General features: G+C 35.7%; 1 pseudogene; it reads left to right on the top strand.

Annotated features, from left to right (window-relative positions):
* Window positions 1-2,463: 2,463 nt before the first annotated feature.
* On the top strand, window positions 2,464-2,605 carry LOC144241637 (U2 spliceosomal RNA; annotated as a pseudogene).
* Window positions 2,606-15,371: the final 12,766 nt, after the last annotated feature.

Raw genomic sequence — 15,371 nt, 5'->3', positions numbered from 1 at the left:
CAATGCACAATGTCACATCAGATGCTGGAATGTTAACAGAGCAAGGTCTTCTCTCTTTCAGGGATCCTACACTAAATAACTTGTATCTTTGCTAGCAGGTAGACGAACAGAACCCCTGTGTCCTTCCAAATGACAGAATTAATTACAAAAGATAAGGTGCTGGTGGAAAGAAAAATGCTACTTCCTCTTTGATCTGGGGGGGGTGTTTATAGGTAGATAATGATTTATTTGCAGCTAACATTAGACTATGATTCCAGAAAAATGTAATGTGACTATTAAGTCAAAATTATTTATTTATTTATTTATTTATTTATTTATTATTTATAATTNCCCGACGCGGGGCTCGAACCCACGAACCGCGAGATCATGACCCAAGCGAAAGTCGGACGCTTAACCAACTAAGCCACCCAGGCGCCACTATTATTTATAATTTTTAATGTTTATTTACTTTTGAGAGAGAGAGGGAGCAAGGAAGGGGCATAGAAAGAGGGAGACACAGAACTCAAGGCAGCCTCCAGGCTCTTAGCTGTCAACACAGAGCCCAGTGCGAGGCTCAAACTCACGAAACATGAGATCTTGAATTTATCCAACGTCAGACAGTTAGCTTACTGATCCCCCAGGAATCCTACTATGAAGTCATATATAAGGGAAAAAAGCCTTCGGGCAGAAAAATGTGTGCATGTATGTGTGAGGGATTGACTGTAATTTTGAGGTTTACTTGTTTCATTCCATACACTCTTTTGTTCCAAAAATTCTAGATCCCTGTGGAAAGTAATCTGTTACTTCTTCAGGCTCTTGTCTGCTTCCTCTTTCCCTGTGCTAATAATTTATAACTGCTTATCTAAGAACAGTACTTCTTTAAAATCTCAGGTCATATGCCAGTTATTGGTCATTAAATCAATTAATTTAACAAGCATTTAATGCAACAAGCATGTAAAAGTGAGTTAGGTTAGCATGACATGGAATAGAATATTTTTTTTTAAGAATATTTCAAGGAGTATTGCACAAGGTAGGGTAAGTCAGTTGTTGAGTGTCTATGTGTGTATGTGTATCACATGTTTCCTTTACAGTGAATCATTGACACAAAAGTTTGAAAGTCACTGACTTGAAAAGTTTATTGAAACAAGTTCCAAGGCAAGCAGTACACCTGCAGTGGGAAAAAATTAGAGATACAGTTCTCTTATTTTCTCTTTTAATGTTTTTATTTACATTTCAGTTAGTTAACATACAGTGTAATATTAGTTTCAGATGTACAATGTAGTGATTCAACACTTTCATACAATACCTAGTACTCATCTCTACAAGTCCATTCTTTAATACTCATCACACACTTAGCCCATCTCCCCATCCGCCTCCCCTCTGGCGACCATCACTTTGTTCTCTAAAGTCAAGAGTCTGTTTCTTGGGTTGCCTCTCTCTTTTTTCTCTTAGTGATACAATTCTTAACAAATCAGGAACAGAGTGTCATAGAAGGACATAGTGACATGGTAAAATGTTGACAGGAACAGTGTGGAAAGTAACCAGGCCACAGCTGCTTACAATGAGAATATTTGTCTGGATAAATGATAATGATGATGATGAATATGGAAGTATAGTCATTTACTTATGTATTTTCACCTTCTTACTATTCTGAAGGAGAAACAATTCAAGACTTAATGGCAAGCCACAATTTACTTCACAACATTTTTTTTCTTAGACTTTATAGTAAAAGGTGAAAATGAGAATCTGTAAGTTGTAACAGTTAATGAAGTTAATAAACTTTCAACTATTTCTGGGAATTAATCAGTCTCTGAAATTCTCAACTTTATGTCTCTACATGACTAGGCCACAGTATCTGGGTATTTTGTCAAATCCCAGTCAGGTTGTTTCTGTGAAGGTATTTTTTAGATGAGATTAACACTTAAATCAGTGTTTTGAGTAATCAATTGCTCTCCATTATGTGGAGAGCTCTGCAATTAGTGGAAGGTCTTACAATAAAACAACCTGAGTTCCCCTTGAAAGAATGAATTCTGCTTTCAGACCATGGTTGGACATTGCCTGCAACGTCAACTGTTTCTTTGGTCTTCAGCCTGTCCTTCAGATTTTAAACTTGAGATCCCACAATATCACATGAGCCAATTCCTTACAATTTCTCTCTGTCTAACCGTCTACCTGCCTATCTATCTACCTGTATACCAGTGTGTATGTGTATCATCTATCTATCACTTATCTATCTTTCTATCACTTATCTATTACTAATATATGTGAGTTCTATTGATTCTGTTTCTCTGGAGAACTCTAATACTTTCCAAAATGTCATGAAAATAAATATGTCTAGATTAACTTTTGCATAAGTTTTACTTATTTTTTAAATCCCATCTTCTTTAGATTCATGCTCAGTTTTCATATTTCTCTTCTTATGTTTAACAACTAGTTCCTTGAGCAAGAGAAGCTTTGATTTTATTTATTAATTTTTTAATAATAATCGCTTCTCAGACTTTTGGCTAAGATCAAGTGTAGTATGTGTTCTTATCAGTTTAATAATTTAAAAAGTGTGAACAGGACAGGGGATCCAAAGAAGGCACTGCACTAACTGTTGTGAGCATGACATGGGGCCCAAGCCCATGAACTATAAGATCATAACCTGAGCCAAATTTGGACCCTCAACATACTGAGTCACCAGCCCTCACCTTTGCTTTTTATTTTCAGCCAAGACTTCCTTACTAGATTAATAGAAATTAGAAAAACATGTGAGTATTGCAGAGAATGAGGAGGGCAAGTTAGTTTATGTGTATACTACTGTATTTTCTGATTTCTCTGAATAAAAGGTTTGTGGTTGTCTTTCTTCATTTGTATCTTTATGAAATCTCTGATTCCTTTTTAATGGTTTTGCTTTTGGTGGTTTTGATACATTTATATTTGTATGTACTAGGCATTGGAGTTTGTAAGTATAAGTCACATGTAATCTCTGGGTAGCTTCTGGAACAATGTCAGATGCATTTAATGTAGGCCTAATAAACAACAGTGTTAAAACAAGGTTTTAGCCTATGTTGAAATCAGTCTTTTGAATTATCAATTTACTTTTTTCATTTTTTTTTCTCATTGGGCCAGGAAATAATCTTATAGCATCTTTCTATTTACAGAATCCACCCAATTTTCATATACCTACAGTATTAATTATAACGTGGTTGATAAAGGTCAGTTAGTATAAGATTGTTAGCATTTTCAACTCTGTGAAAAACACAATTTATAACTACCAGTGAACATAAATAATTTTTTTCTTTTTCTAAAATGAAAAAATTAGTGTTAGGAGACAAAGAGAGACAGAGAACAAGCATGGGAGGGACAGAGAAGGAGGGAGACACAGAATCTGAAGTAGGCCCCAGGTTCTGAGCACAGAATCCGACATGAGACTCAAACTCATGAACCGCAAAATCATGACCTGAGCCTAAGTCAGATGCTTAACTGACCGAACACCCAGGCGCCCCCATAGACATTTTTTTCTAATAAATACTCTAACATACACAACTTCACACTGCTAACATGTAGAGGAGATAAATATTAAAACCCTCTGTATGACCAAAGTACTTGGAAGCTTTTTAGTAAATATATGTAGACACAGATTTTTCTTCATTATGACAAAATGCAGATTTGAATAGTTGAATTTTTGGATAGTTTTATATAGTTATTCTCTGAATGTACCCTTTTCCTTTCTAAACAAAAGGAAATCTTTTTGCATCACAAATGCTCGTGTCATGTTTTCTCAAGGTTTAACATTGCATATGATTCTAGTTTGTATACATGGTTCCCAATAGGATTTTTGTTAAGGCATATCATATTGTTAGTCTATGCAACTCCATCACTCTACCTTGCTCCTTTTTGTTTTTAAAATTTGTTTATTTAATATACATAATTATGTATAATTAGCATTAGTGTTTTATTAGTTTCAAATGTACAATATACATTTCCATACAACACCCAGTGCTCATCATAAGTGTGCTTCTAATCCCTTTTGTCTATTTCACTCATCCCTCCACCCACCTTTTCTCTGGTAACCACCACTTTGTTCTCTGTATTTAAGTGTTCAGTTTTTGTTTGTTTGTTTGTCTCTTTTATCTTTGTTCATTACTTTTGTTTCTTATTCCACATACAAGTGAAATTGTATGGTATTTGTTTTTCTCTGACTGACTTATTTCATTTAGCTTTATACCCTCTAGCTCCATCCACGTCATTGAAAATGGCAAGATTTCATTCTTTCTTGTGACTAATATTGCATTGTGTATATATACTACTTCTTTATTCAATTTTCAGTCAATGTACACTTGGGTTGCTTCCATGTCTTGGTTATTAACACTGCAATAAACACAGAGGTGCATATATTTTTTAATGTTTTATTTTATTTGCATAAACACAAAGCATTGAAAATACTGGAATATATATATATATATATGCACAGACACACTCACACATGTATATATACAATGCATGCGCACACGCATGCACGCATGTGTGTGTGTGTGTGTGTGTAGGACATCTTCCTTATCTTTTCATCAGTCAATGGTTATTTGGGCTCTTCCCATAGTTTGGCTATTGTTAATAGTGCTTCTATAAACATCAGGGTGAGTGTGCCCCTTCAAATAGTATTTTTGTATCCTTTGGGTAGATACTTAGTAGTGCAGTTGCTGGATCTTCCAGTCCTGAGTATTTAACCCAGGGAAATGAAATAGTATGTTCCTTTGGAAACCTGTATTCAAAAGTTAATAGCACATGTATTTCTAACTACCTAACACTAGAAACATCCCAAATATCCTTCAACCAGAGAATGGATAAGAAAATGGATGCCACCCCTACAATAAAAGTCTACTCAGCAAAAAGATAGAATGTACTACTGACACAATTTGTATCAATCTCAAAGATTTTCTGCTAATTAAAAGAACTCAATCTTAAAATAATCAAGGTACTTTATTTTATTTGTAGAGTTTTCATAACTCAAAAAGACAAAAATATGGTGATGGAAATAGGTGAGTGGTTGCCAAAGTTTAGTTTTGGTGAAGACTGTTAGTGAAGGCATAAAATCAAGGGATTTGGGGGATGATGATAAAACTGTTTTATACTCTGATTTCCATGGTAGTTATATAACTGTATACATGCATATAAAATTCATAGAGCCTGGAGAAGAGTAGATGGCAAAACAGTATGAGTACCCTGAAATTGTCTCATAAGAGATAGATAGATCACACATAACCATTTTACCTAGGAAATTGATCTGAGGATTAACACAACAATCTGTATAACTTGAGAACTTGGTAGATACCTGGTGTGGAGAAGTGAACTGGGGGAGAGAAAAGCCACAAAAGGGAGGAAGCCATTTCTATGGAGAGAGGACAGAGAGAGAAAAAGAAAGGGAGAGAGAGTGCAGCACACGGTGTCACACAAGGAAAGCACTCCCCCAGAAAGTAGCTGGAGAGAAAGAGAGCAAGAAAGTGAAAACGCTTGCAGAGACTGAATAAGAAATTTGTTCCCCAAAAATATTGATGGAGAGAAAGGAGAAGGTTTCAATACCACCGGGATTCTATAAACAGTGGAGCACAGAGTCTGAAGGTTTGCAGCTAAGTGCCTGATGGTGTTCTGGTGAGGAGGCAGGGCAAATCCCCGGGGGAATCAGCAGAGGCTGAGGGGTCCATGTGCCACATTGTGAGAAACAGTTCCCCTCCTTGGAGTGCATTTGGTAGAGGCCACATGACCTTCCCACAGGTCAAGGTCTCAGTGGACCCTGGAGAGCAGCCATGTTTGGCGGTATTGGGACAAAGTGCCAGAATACACTGAAACCTGGCACTGGATATGTTTTGAGATTTCCCACAATCTCCGAAACTCTACTGCTTAACGTTGGCATGAAGGGTTTCTGAGACAAACCAGCACCTGTCCATTGCTTAGTGAGACCCTGCCCTAGAGAGTTGGTGTGGCCACAAGCTGTGGGAGTCTCTAAAGTGTGGAGTTTTTAGAGGAGAGGATGGGGAGAAAATAGGAGAAGGAGGGAGGCAAACCATAAGAGACTCTTAAATACTGAGAACAAACTGAGGGTTGATGGGGGTGGGGAAGAGGGTAAAATCGGTGATGGGCATAGAGGAAGGCACTTGTTGGGATTAGCACTGGGTTTTATATGGAAACCAACTAAACAATAAATTATATTAAAAAAATAAAATCTCCAATGAAAAATAAATAAATAAAGTGTGGAGTTTTAAAACATACCCTCACCTGAGATAAAACTCTGGAAGGAGGTGCCACTTGCTAGGCAGACAGGTTGGAAATGAACAGAGTAGATGCAGGGAGTGACAGCAGTCTGAGACAAAGGAGGGATGTTTGATCACAGGTGGGTGAGAGTGTGAAGTTCCTGTGCCAGAGACTAGGGATTTGGGTGAAGCCATTTACACCACTAGTGCACACACACATTCACACACCACTTAGTAGAGAATGAAGCCAGTACACCAAGCTCCAGCCAACAGTGCCATCTAAAAACATTCCCTAGAAGACCAGCACAAATCTATCCATCTACTTGGTGTACAGACTATAGTGTGCTTCAAAGTTTCTTTTCTAGAAAAAACTGGATGTAACTTAATTTGGGTTCATGGTTTGTTTGTTTTCTTTGCTTCTGCTTTTGGTTAGATTCTTTTCTTTTTTCTTTCTTTTCTTCCCCTTTCTTGGATACAGAAAGAGCAAATTCCCTTTTTATTTTTTTAATTTTCTATTCTATTTTGTCTTTATCTTATTTTATTCTATTATTTAATTATTTAGTTTTTTTTCCCGTCATCCCTATTTTCACTATTCCATCAAGTTCTTTCAGCAAGCAGACCAAAGCACATCTGCGATCTTGCTTCCTATAGTTCATTTTTTGTTTTGAAATTTTTATTTTTATTTTATTAGTATTTTTCTCTTCCTCCAAAATGACAAGATGAAGGACTTTACCCCAAAAGAAAGAACTGATGAGAAATGACAGACAGAGATTCATCCACACAGATATAAATAAGGTATCTGAACTAGAATTTAAAACCATGATTATAGGAATACTAGCTGGGTTTGAACAAAGCATAGAAGATACCAGAAAATCCCATTCTGTAGAGATAAAGAACTAAAATCTAATCAGGCCAAAATTTAAAATGCTATAACTGAGATGCAATTTCAAATGGTTGCCACATCAGCAAGGATAGATGAAGTAGAGCACTGAATCAGTGATAATGAAAATAAAATTATAGAGAATAATGAGCAGAATAAAAGATGGAAACAAAGTTAAAAGATATAGTACAAGACTTAGAGAACTCAGTTACTCATTAAAAAGGAATAACATCCAAATCATAGATACCAGAGGATGAAGAGAGAGAAAAAGGATCAGAAGGCCAGCAAATTATAGTGGAAAACTTTCCTAATCTGGGGAAGGACACAGACATCAAAATCTAATAAGCACAGAGAACCCCTATAGATTCAAGAAAAACCCATCACCACTAAGGCATATCATAGTCAAACACAAAAAATAAACAGACAAGGAAAGTATTATGAAAGCAGCAAGGGAAAATAAAAAAGTCTTTAACTGAAAGGGAAGACAGACCAGGTTCACAGCTGATCTATCCACAGAAACTTGGCAGGCCATAAAGGAGTGGCAGGATATATTCAACATGCTGAATCAGAAAAACAACAACAACAACCAAGAATACTTTATCCAGAAAGGGTGTCATACAAAATAGGAGAGAAAGAGAGTTTCACAGACAAACAAAACCTAAAGTTTATGACCAGTAAACCAGTGCTACAAGAAATTTTTAAGGGAGGGGCACCTGGGTGGCCCAGTAGGTTAAGCATCCATCTTTGGCTCATGTCATGATATCACAAGTAGCGGGATTGAACCCTGCATTGGACTCTGTGCTGACAGCTTAGAGCCTGAAGCCTGCTCCAACTTCTGTGTGTGTGTGTCTCTCTCTCTACCCCACCCTGGCTTGCACTCTGCCTCCCTCTGTCTCTCAAAAATGAATAAATGTTTTTAAAAATTTTTAATAAATTTTAAAGGAGACTCTTTCAGTGGAGAAAAGACAAAACAAAACAAAATAGAACAAAAGCCACAAAGACTGGAAAGGACCAGAGAACATCACTAGAAACACTAACTACAAAGGCAACACAGTGGCACTAAATCCATATATTTCAATAATCACTCTAAATGTAAACAGACTAAATGCTCAAAAAAAGAGACATAGGGTGTCATAACAGAAAAGAAATAAGACCTATATATATGCTGCCTACAAGAGACTCATTTTAGACTGAAAGACACATGCAAATTGAAAATAAGGGTATGGAGAACCATCTATCATGCCAATAGTAGTCAAAAGAAAGCCAGAGTGATCATACTTATATCAGACAAACTAGATTTTAAAGTAAAGACTGTAACAAGAGATGAAGAATGACATTATATCATAATTAAGGGGTTTATCCATCAAGAAGATCTAACAATTGTAAATATTTATGCCTCTGATCTGATAGTACCTGAATATATGTCAATAAATCACAAACATAAAGGAACCCATTGAAAATAATACCATAATAGTAGGGGACTTCAACACCCCACTTACAGTAATGGACAGATTATATAAGCAGAAAATCAACAAGGAAACCATGGTTTTGAATGACAAACTGGACCGGATGAATTTACAGATATATTCACCAACATTTCACCCTAAAGCAGAAGAATACATATTCTCTCAAGTGCACATGGAAGATTCTCAAGAATAGATCACACACTGGGTCACAAATAAGCCCTCAACAAGTACATAAAGATCGATATCATGCTATGCATCTTTTCAGATCATAACACAATGAAATTATGCACAAGAAAAAATATCAAAAGACCATGAATACTTGGAGACTAAAGAATATCCTAATAAACAATGAATGGGACAAGGTACCTGACTCAGTCAATTAAGCATCTGACTTTGGCTCAGGTCATGATCTCAAAGTTTTTGAGTTCGAGCTCCGCATCAGGCTCTGACAGCTGAGCCTGGAACCTGCTTCAGCTTTGGTATCTCCCCCTCTCTCTGACTCTCCCGCACTTGTTTCTCTCTCTCTCTCTCTCTCTTTCTCTTTCAAATAAAAAAAACATTAAAATATTTTAATGAACCATTTAACTAGAAAATTAAAGGGAAATATAAAAAGTACATGGAAGTCAATGAAAACGAAAACATGACAATACGAAACTTCAGGGATGTAGCAAAGGTGGTTCTAAGAGGGAATAATATAGCAATCCAGACCTTCCTAAAGAGGGAAGAAAAGTCTCAAAAACACAAATTAACCTTACACATAAAGGAGCTGGAAAAAGAACAGCAAATAAAGGCACAAATAAGCAGAAGGTAAATTATAGAGACTAGAGCAGGCATGAAATTAAAAAAAAAACCAAAACACCAAAAAATAAAAACAAAAACAAATCAATCAAACAAACAAAAGAAACCAGTATATCAGATCAATGAAAACAGCAGCTGGCTCTTTGAAAGAACAAACAAAATTGATAAACCCCAAGCCAGATTGATCAAAAACAAAAAAGGAAAGGACCCAAATAAATAAAATCATGAATGAAAGAGGAGAGATCACAACCAACACCACAGAAATATATCAATAATAAGAGATTTTATGAGAAATTATATGCTAACATATTGGGCAATCTGGAAGAAATCGACAAATTCCTAGAAACATATAAACTATCAAAATTGAAACAGGAAGACATAAATTTTTTTAACAGATCCATAACCAATAAAGAAATTGTATCAGTACTGGACACTTGGATGGCTCATTTGGTTGAGCGTCCGATTTCGGTTCAGGCCATGATCTCATGGTTTGTGGGTTCAAGCCCCGCATCGGGCTCTGTGCTGTTAGCTAGCTCAGAGCATGGAGTCTGTTTCAGATTCTGTGTCTCCCTCTCTCTCTGCCCCTCCCCTGCTCATGCTCTCTCTCTCTGAAATAAATAAAACATTAAAAACATTAGAAAAAGAAATTGTATCAGTAATCAAAAGTCTCCCAAAAAACAAGCATCTAGGGTGAATGGCTTTGCACTGGAATTTTCCCAAACATTTAAAGGAGAGTTAATAACTATTTTTTAAGTTGTTAAGAAAGAAAGAAAAAGAAAGAAAGAAAGAAAGAAAGAAAGAAAGAAAGAAAGAAAGAAAGAAAGAAAGAAGGAAGGAAGGAAATGGAAGTGGAAGGAAAACTTCCAACTCATTCTACGAGGCCAGTATTACCTTGATTCCAAACCCAGAGACCCCACTAAAAGGAGAACTACAGGCCAATTTCCCTGATGAACATGGATGAAAAAATTCTCAACAAGATACTAGTCAACCAAATCCAACAATACATTAAAAGATTTATTGACCATGACCAAGTGGGATATATTTCTGGGATGCAAAGGGATGGTTCAATATCCACAAATCTATGAATGTGATATATAAAGTTAATAAAAGAAAGGATAAGAAAATAAGATACTCTCAACAGATGCAGAGAAAACATTTGACAGAATACAGCATCATTTCTTGATAAAAAAACCTTCAAGGTATAGAAGGAACACAACACAAGCTCATAAAGGATATATACAGAAGACTCTCAGCTAATATCATCTGCAATGGGGAAAAACTGAGAGCTTTTCCCCTAATGTCAAGAACACAACAGGATGTCCTCTCTCACCACTGTTATTGAACATAGTACTGTAAGTCCGAGCCTTATCAGACAACAAAAAGAAATGAAAGGCATCAAAATTGACAAGGAAAAAGGCACACTTTCACTGTTCACATACAACTTGATACTCTACTTGGAAAACTCAAAAGACCACAAAGAAAAAAAAAAACCCTGCTAGAACAGATACATGAATTCAACAAAGTCACAGGATAGAAAATCAACGTACAGAAATAGGTTGCATTTCTATACAACAATAACGAAGCAGCAGAAAGAGAAATAAAAAGGAACTGATTACACTTATATTTACACCAAAAGCCACAAATAAGAATAAGTGTAACCAAAAAGGTAAAAGATCTACACATTGAAAACTACAGAAAGCTTAAGAAAGACATTGAGGAAAATACAAAGAAATGGAAAAACATTCCATGCTCATTGATCAGAAGAATATATATATCAATATATATCAATACTACCCAAAACAATGTGCATATTAAATGTAATCCCTATTGCAAGAACATGAGTGTTATTAACAAAGCTAAAACAACCAATGCTAAAATTCGTATGGAACGAGAAAATACCCTGAGTAGCGGAAGTAATGTTGAAAAAGACAACCAAAGCTGGAAGCGTCACAATTCTAGACTTCAAGCTGTATTACAAAGCCTTAGTCATCAAGACAGTATGGTACTGGCACAAAAATAAACACGTAGTTCAATGGAACATAATATAGAACTCAAAAATGGACCCACAAACATATGGCCAACTAATCTTTGATAAAGCAGGAAAGAGTATCCTATGGAAAAAAGACAGTCTCTTAGAAAATGGTGCTGGAAAAACTGGACAGCCACATGCAGAAAAAATAAACATGGACTACTTTCTTCTACCATACATAAAAATAAAGTCAAAATGGATTTTTAAAAACTGAAATATAAGACAGTAAACCAGTAAGATCCTAGATGAGAATGCAGGCAGCATCCTCTGTGCCCTGGCTGCTGAAACTTCTTACTAGATATGTCTCCAGAGACAAAGGGAAATAAAAGCAAAAATCAACTATTGAGACCTCACCAAGAAAAAAGTTTCTGCACAATGAAGTAAACAATCAACAAAACTAAAAGGCACCAAAACAATGGGAGAAGTAATCGCAAATGACATAACAGATAAAGGGTTAGTAACCGAAATCTATAAAGAACTTATCAAATTCAACACCCAAAAAACAAGTAATCCTACGAAAAAAATGGGTAAAAGATAGGAACAGAAACTTTTTGAGCGAAGACATGTAGATAACTAACAGACACATGAAGAGATGTCACATTACCCATCATCAGGGAAAGACAAGTCCAAACCCCAACAAGATACCACCTCACATTATCATAATGGCTAAAATTTATAACTCAGGAAACAAAATGTGCTGGTGAAGATGCTGAGAAAGCAGAATACTTTTGCAGCTTGAGGGAATGCAAACTGATACAGCAACTCTGGAGAACAGCACAGAGGTTCTTCAAAGAAAATGAAAAACAGACCCAGAAATTGCACTACAAGGTATTTATCCAAAGGATTAAAAAATGCTAATTCAAAGGGGCACACATACCCCAATGTTTGTACCAGCACTATCTACAATAGCGAAACTTATTGAAATGGCCAAATTGTCCATTGACTGATGAATAAATAAATAGGATGTAGCATATATAAACAATGAAATATCACCTGGTGAAAAAAAAAAGAATGTATTCTCACCTTTTGCAACAACATAGATGGAATTAAAGTGTATTATGCTCAGTGAAATAAGTCAGTCAGAGAAAAATAAGTATCTTATCATTTCACTTACATGTGAAATGTAAGAAACAAAAGAGATGAACATAGGGGAAGGGAAGCAAAAATTAGATAAAAACAGAAAGGGAGGCAAACTATAAAAGACTCTTAAATAGAGACAACAAACTGAGGATTGCTAGAGGGGAGGTGTGGGGTGGGTGGGCTAAATGGGTAAAGAGCATTAAGGAGGGCACTTGTTTTGATGAGCATTGGGTCTTATATGAAAGTGATGAATTACCAAATTCTATTCCTGAAACTATTATTACCCTATATGTTAACTAACTTGGATTTAAATAAAATTTTACAAAGGAAAACAATACTGCAGATTTTACTATATACATAACTAGGTATATATGGATATTTGTGAAATTGATATTACCTGTGGAATATTTTCTAGCATTTTCATGATATTTTTCTTCATAATATATTGTTATTACTCTTCATGACACATTTTTCATTTTTTGAAGAACCTCCATACTGTTCTCCAGAGTTGCTGTATCAGTTTGCATTCCCTCAAGCTGTGCAAAACTATTCCTCTTTCTCAGCATGTTCACCCATATCTGTTGTTTCCTTATATGTAAATTTTAGCCATTATGATAGTGTGCGGTGGTATCTTGTTGGGGTTTGGATTTGCCTTTCCTGATGATGAGTAATATTAAACATCTTTTCATGTGTCTATTAGTCATCTGGATGTCTTCTCTCAAAAAGTTCTGTTCATATCTCTTACACTTCCCCCCCAACAGGACTACAGATGCATAAAAAGCATTTGATGAGATTCAACATCCAATCATGATAAAAAAAAAAAAAAAACACTCAGCAAAGTGGGTTTGGAAGACAAATATGTCAACATAATAAAGGCCACGTAGGAAAAACCCACAGCTAATGTCATACTCAATAGTGAAAATATGAGAGCTTTCCCCCTAAGGCCAGGACAAGACAAGACAAGGATGTCCACTCTCACCACTTTTATTCAACATAGTACTTTAAGTCCTAGCCACAACAATCAGATAAGAAAAAGAAATAGAAGTTATCCAAATCATCAAGGAAGAAGTAAAATTTTCACTAGTTGCAGATGACATGCTACTATATATAGAAACCCTAAAGACTCCACACACACACACAAAAGCTAAATTTTCAGTAAAGTCTCTGGAGACAAAATCATTGTAGAGAAATCTATTGGATTTCTATACACCAATAATGAGGTATCAAAAAGAGAAGTTAACAGGAGCACCGGGGTGTCTCAGTCGATTAAGCACCCGACTTCAGCTCAGGTCATAATCTCGTGTTTCATGGGTTTGAGCCCTGCGTCAGCCTCTGTGCTGACAGCTCGGAGCCTGAAGCCTGCTTCAGGTTCTGTGTATCTCCTCTCCCTGTCTCTCACCTATTTTCATGCTCTGTATGCCTCTCTCTCAGAAATAAATAAGCATTTAAAGTATTTCTTAAAAAGAGAAGTTAATAAAACAATCTTATTTATAATTGCAGAAAATAATAAAATTTCTAAGAATAAACTTAACCAAAGAATTGAAAGACCTTTACTCTGAAAACTATAAGACAATGATGAAATAGACTTAGGATGACACAAACAAATGGAAAGATGGTCTATGCTCATGAGTTGGAAGGACCAATATTGTTAAAATGCCCATACTACCCAAAGCAATGTACAGAATCAAGGAAATTCCTTTCATAATACCAAGGCATTTTTTTTTCATAATTAGAACAAATAAAGCAAAAATGTGTGGAACCACCAGAGACATCAAATATCCAAAACAATCTTGAAAAAAGAATAAAGCTGGAGAGATCACAATCCCAGATTTCAAGATATACTACAAAGTTGCAGTAATCAAAACAAATGCAACTGGCACAAAAATAAACATATAAGTCAATGGAATAGAATAGAGTCCAGAAATAAACCCATCCTTTTATGGTCAATTATTCTACAACAAAAGGAGTAAGACGATACAATGGAAAAAAGACAGTCTCTTTAAAAATAGTATTGGGAAAACTGGACAGTAACATGCAAAAGAATGAAACTGGTCTACTTTCTTATACCATACACAAAAATGAATTCAAGTGGGTTAAAGACCAAAACATGAGGCATGAAACCGTAAAATATTTACAAGGAAATACAGGCAATAAATTATTTGACATCAGCTGTAGAAACGTTTTTCTAGATATCTTTCCTCTGGCAAGAGAAACAAAGGCAAAATTAAACTATTGGGACTAGACAAAAATCAAAAGCTTCTGCACAGTGAAGGAAACCATCAACAAAACAAAAGGGCAACCTACAGAAGAAGATATTTTCAAATGACATATCTGATAAGGGGCTAATACCTAAAATCTATAAAGAACATTTTGGGGCACCAAGGTGGCTCAGTCGGTTAAGCATCCAACTCTGGATTTTGGCTCAGGTTATGATCTCACAGTTTTGTGAGTTTGAGACTTGCATCAGATCTGTGCTTACACTGCAGAACCTGCTTGAGATTCTCTCTCTCTCTTTGCTTCTCTTCTCCATGCACTCTCTCTCTTTCTCAAATATAAATAATAAAAATTTGTTTAATGTCTTAAGAAGTTAACACTCAAAAAAATCCAGTCAAAAAATGGACAGAGGAAATGAATTGACATTTTCCACACAAGACATCCAAATGGCTAATGGACACATGAAAATATGTTCAACATCACTCACTGGCAGGAAGATACTGATCAAAGGTACAATGAGATACCATTTCACATCTGTTGAATGGTCAAAATCAAAAACATAAGAAATAACAAATATTTGTTAGAATGTGGAGAAAAATGTACTTTTCATGCACAGTTGGTGGGAATGTAAACTGGTGCTGCCACTGTAGAAAACAGTATAGACATTCCATATATATATATATATATATATGTAT

Source organism: Crocuta crocuta, unplaced genomic scaffold, assembly GCF_008692635.1.
Source record: "Crocuta crocuta isolate KB4526 unplaced genomic scaffold, BGI_CrCroc_1.0 scaffold441, whole genome shotgun sequence".
Taxonomy (NCBI): domain Eukaryota; kingdom Metazoa; phylum Chordata; class Mammalia; order Carnivora; family Hyaenidae; genus Crocuta; species Crocuta crocuta.
This window is presented reverse-complemented; position numbering and strand designations above follow the sequence as displayed.